General features: G+C 43.9%; 1 protein-coding gene across 1 annotated transcript in view; it reads right to left on the reverse strand.

Annotated features, from left to right (window-relative positions):
- Positions 1-5,115, reverse strand: part of LOC107656011 (forkhead box protein P4-like) — a 130,506-nt gene that overhangs the window by 75,314 nt on the left and 50,077 nt on the right.

Below are 5,115 nucleotides of genomic sequence, written 5' to 3' on the forward strand. Positions count from 1 at the left end.
CCTGAAATTCCCTCCTTGCCGCCCTCCTCCTTCTGCCCCTCATTCTCTCCATCCTTCCTCAATTCCTCTCCACTTCAACTTTTACCTAAATCTCACCCTCCCACTCCTCAAAGCTCTCTCCGAATCACTAAATCCATTCTCCTGCCCTCTTTTTTTCCTGTCCCCTTCCTTTTCCTTCCTTTCTCTCCTCCCCAGTGGTTTGTCAATCAGCTCTGAGGGAGCTATACCTCCAAATGCCCCCACATTAGTATCCAGCTGAGAATCTTTCATAATCGCCATGGTGACTAGAAGAAGGTCAATGCTTGATGTGCTTCAAGTATTGTCTATGAACTGCCCAGGCCGTGGAAATTACAGGTACGGAATAAAAGGTGGCTTTGTGGCACCACTTTAGACAGTGGGAAGTGAGTGTTTCTTGGTGCAAATCTATTATGTTTGAGCATGTTTGCCAAAAACAAAAGGCTAAATGGAGTCAGAAGGTGAAAATATGATGGAGAAAAATGCTAAATAAAACTTTAGAGTGTGACAGTGAATTTCATGTATGGGGGCCCTATGCAAATATATAATCACAATTTTTTTGTAAAGTACGTTATCCTAATATTTACAATGTATCTACATTTTAACATAATTTTTTTAAAAATACATAGAGGAAAGTTTGCTTTTAGACTTTTAAAAAAAATAATTGTAGAAGGTGATATGTAATTTTTTGCTACTAGCAGAAGAAATTATACATTTGTCCAATGCTTATTTTTGCTTTGAAATAAACAAAACTAAAATTAAAATTAATATTAATTTTAATTAAAATAAATACATTAAAAATAAATAAATGCAAAAAATATTAAATAAATACATTAATAAATTAATAAATAAATGTACTGCTTTGATTCTGTCAACCAACACATTACCAAAAATCAAATTTCACATCTTGTTGTTGTCGCAATTATTCCCATATGAGTTTGTGAGTCATCATTGTAATGTGATCTGTGTTGGTTGACAGTGCTACTGTGGTCTGGCTGTACGTTTGGAACTGATCTGAGCCCAGCTGTGCTGGCAGTCCTTCTGAGATGCTCTGCATAGACAGATGCACTGGATAGACACAGGAAGAGGCGACTGTGCATTGCCACAACTGCTCCTAATGTAACTTCAGCTGGCTTAAAATGACTCCACACACAGAGAGAGAAGCATACCAGCACACACACATATGTAAATGCGCACTAACGGCGGCCCTCTTTAGCCTTCTCAAAGGTTTCTCTGGAAAAGCCATAAATTAGTTTTATTATCGTCCCATAAATATGACATTCCAACATTCCTGAATTAGGACTCAATGTGTGAAAAAATCATTAGATGAAGAATATGAAATATCTCTGAACACATGTGAAATACATTACGCTTCGTATAAACCTTTACTTATAGAAATGTGAGTGTGTTACCAATGCTAGAGAGCGACTTTGATTAAAATCAAACGAAACAATAACTTTTACCAGAACAAAAACATTAGTTATCAAGGTAAGCTATTCAGCTAAATCGACTTTTCAAAGAGCATATATTCTTCATTCCATGAGCTATGAGGCAACACAACAAAACAAGTAAAGAAATGTCCTCTCAAATACTTTCTTAACCGTGTAAGAAGCTCAAAGCCAGACCAACTTTTCAATAGTACTACAGGAAACCAGCACGCCGGAGGTCTTTTTTGTATTGCTGCGGCAATTATTGAGGTTTTCCACAGATGCTAGGCAACTACCCTCCCTTAACACTCCCCCCAAAACCCCTCACCCTTGCACCTCGGTCACCACCAGCGTTTCGTGACCCAGCTTGACCTTTCTTTTTCACTGACCTCCGTACAATGAGACAGGCCACAATTAAAAGTGCAGAATGCTTTTAAGCGATGACACCTTTCAATGGGCTGACAATGTTCGATTTACTGGATGTTATTAAGCTGGCTTCTGGCCTGGCCCCCATCACCTAGCATCCTTGTCTAAAAGGGATATGATCCCTGTATTTAAGTCTCTCCCTCCCCTTTCCCTCCGTTTTTGTTCGTTAGACTTAAGCCGCTTGAAGGGAAGATGATAAAGAGCGGCTCTGTTCGTGCTAGTGGGCCCGAGTCCTTGAGACCGCTGACACGATGGGCTGCAATTGGTCAAATGAGCTTCATTTCACACGGAGGACGTGATACGGCCATTACTGTCCACCGAGTGCTGAACAGAAGGCCGTTCCTGGCGGTAATGAGACGGGAGAGAGGCCAAACACCCTGACTGTCAAACCGTCCAAACTTCCTATCTCACCATGCTTAGCATTTCACACGCAGAAACCCAATTAGAGAGTCTAGACTGCCTTACCGGTACCTATGATCTGCCATCAGGATATCCAACTCAATATGGCCTATCTGTCCAGACATCTGAGATCTATATGCCTTTATCCGCTCTTTCCATCAGCGCTGTGGACAGTTTAATTAAAGCTACCATTACAACCAATTTACAGAGTCCATTATGGCCTCTTAATGGTGGACGGTGCCAGAGAAAACAAAGAGTAAAGCAAACGTCACACGTGCACGGACATGAGTAATTCTGAGTTGTAATAACATAAAAAGTGGGGGTGGGTTGTGATACAATGACTACAGGAAGACAAACCGTCAAATGTCCCTCACGACTAAAGACATGAGAAAACACAGAAATAGGAACACTTATTATCTAATTATAAAACTGCAAAAAAGTTATAGTTATTTAAATATATATTAAACATTTTTTATTATAATTATTAATAGTATACTGAATATTTAATAAAATAACTTTTATATAATTTATTTTTAGACTATATTTGAATTTAATCTATTTATTTGTATTTGTCATTTTAATCATAGATACATAAATGACAATTAATAAAATGTAAAATATCTTTCAATGTATTGATGAATCCCATTTTGTAAACCATTAAAGTAAATACACATAACTAAACATATACATCTAATAAATATAAGACAGCTGACCGTTGTGACCCATTACTTGTCAACACAAATCCATTTTCTCAAAAAGTCAAAGACTTAAATGTAAAGTGAATGGGGAAAGAGAAGAGGAAGTGAAATAATCTGCTATCTCCTGTCTGTAGACTATCTGATCAAAAGAGCCTGAGCTTTACAACGATGTGGTCTCCATATGCATCAGCTCCAAACCATAACCAATGTTAAGCTGTCAGTGTTTGTCTGTGCCTAAAGGAGGAGTCTGGCTGTCTTTTTTTTTCTCTCTGGTGTGTTTCACATCTCCATTCTGCACTACTCTTTCTCAACTCTCCACTAATTAGGGAAGCAGTTGCTCATCTTCTCACTCCTCCTGAGAGTTTAACCCAAAACTCAGAAGTGGTCAAAACTGATCTGAAAGAAGATCCGGAGCATCAGGTCTCCAAACGGCCCATCATTCTGACAGGCCGCATTTAGTGTAAAACTTGGCCAGAGACTCACAAAGAAAGACTTTCCTACAAAAACAACTTCATGCAAACTTTATAGAGATTAAACATATTTAACACTTCTAAAGAGAAGATGTGAGTGGTGTTTGCCTGTGCAGTTCACCAGCATGTCATTTGAATCGATTGGTTTGAACAGCATAATGCATAAAAACATTTTCACATCAGTTCCCTTTCGATACTTCACTCGTACTGCGTCTTGCTTAAGACGCATATGGGAAAAAGCCTTTTTTCTCCTGAACTGTTTCTCCTTCAGCGACGACTACGTCTCAAGCTGATCCGAAGCCGCTCGCCATTGACACGCCTTCGCAGCTGGAATCGGGACCTCTCAGCTCGGCTGACCTGCTTCTCCGCCGCTCCAGCGATGCAGGAGTTCTGGTCCGTTTCGATGCAGGAGTTCTGGTCCGTTTCCCCTGCCGCCATCCGGCGATTCTGAAAGAGCTTATTTCTAGCAGGTAAGCCCTAAAAGAGCAAATTCTAGCAACGTTGTTGCAAATGTCGCTCTGCGAGTGTGGCTCGTGCAGGGAAACTTGCACGATGCAGAAGAGCAATGAGTATGTCATCTGTCTGGGCAGACCCCACGCAGAGACTGCTCTCTCACTGAGACGGAATGCTCACTCGAGCATGAGTCTCGCTCTTCTCCACTCGTGGACCGCCTTCACTGGAGGCAGCCCCGCTCTCCCGTTTCTCCTCTCTCAGCGAGCCTCGGAGAGAGAAACAGCGGAGTCAGGGAACTAAGCAACCGGGTCTGAGCGATCGCATGCCAGCACTGAACCCGCGTGCTCGCTCTCCCCGTTGTAATCGGGCGCCGACTCAGCAGCCTGCGAAACCAGCGCCTGCCACCTCCGCTGTTAAGCCCGCTAAAGCGCAGCAGACGCGGGGACGCTATCGCTCGGCCAGACGCTACCCTCCTCCTAAGCGCCAGGGACCCCGACCCAAGACTGCGTTGGACCCAGCGCCTCAGGCGTCATCCTGATCCATGGGACAGGAAGAGGATGGGGTCAGATCTCGCCACGATCTGCCCCCATGCGACCAGTCACCCGAGTTAATTCAACCCCTCATCACGCGGGCCGAGGCCTGGCAGGCCATTCCCGGGGTGTCGGAATGGGTTATGGGCATAATAAAGCGAGGATATTCACTCCAATTCGCTCGAAGACCCCCGCGCTTCAGCGGCATGGTCCCCACCTCCGTGCAGAGCAAGGACGCCCATGTCCTGCGCTCGGAGGTGATGAATTTGCTGGCAAAAGGAGCTGTGGAAAGGGTTCCTCCAGCCCAAAGCGAGTCAGGCCTTTACAGCCGTTACTTCCTCGTCCCCAAAAGAGATGGTGGCCTCCGGCCCATCCTCGATCTCAGACACCTGAATCGCGCCCTCATAAGGAGGTCGTTCAGGATGATTACACTGAAACAGATCCTCGCGCAAATTCGCTCGAGAGACTGGTTCTTTTCCCTGGACCTGAAGGATGCATACTTTCACATCCAGATAGCCCCTCGTCACAGGCCATTCTTGAGATTCGCCTTCGAGGGTGTGGCTTATCAATATACAGTCCTTCCCTTCGGGCTGTCCCTGGCCCCCTGCACCTTTACGAAGTGCATGAGGTAATTGATCTGTCTCTTTCCCCTCTGAGACAGATGGGAGTCCGTATTGTCAATTACCTCGACGACTGG

Source organism: Sinocyclocheilus anshuiensis, unplaced genomic scaffold (genome assembly GCF_001515605.1).
Source record: "Sinocyclocheilus anshuiensis isolate Anshui unplaced genomic scaffold, SAMN03320099.WGS_v1.1 scaffold51, whole genome shotgun sequence".
Lineage (NCBI taxonomy): Eukaryota > Metazoa > Chordata > Actinopteri > Cypriniformes > Cyprinidae > Sinocyclocheilus > Sinocyclocheilus anshuiensis.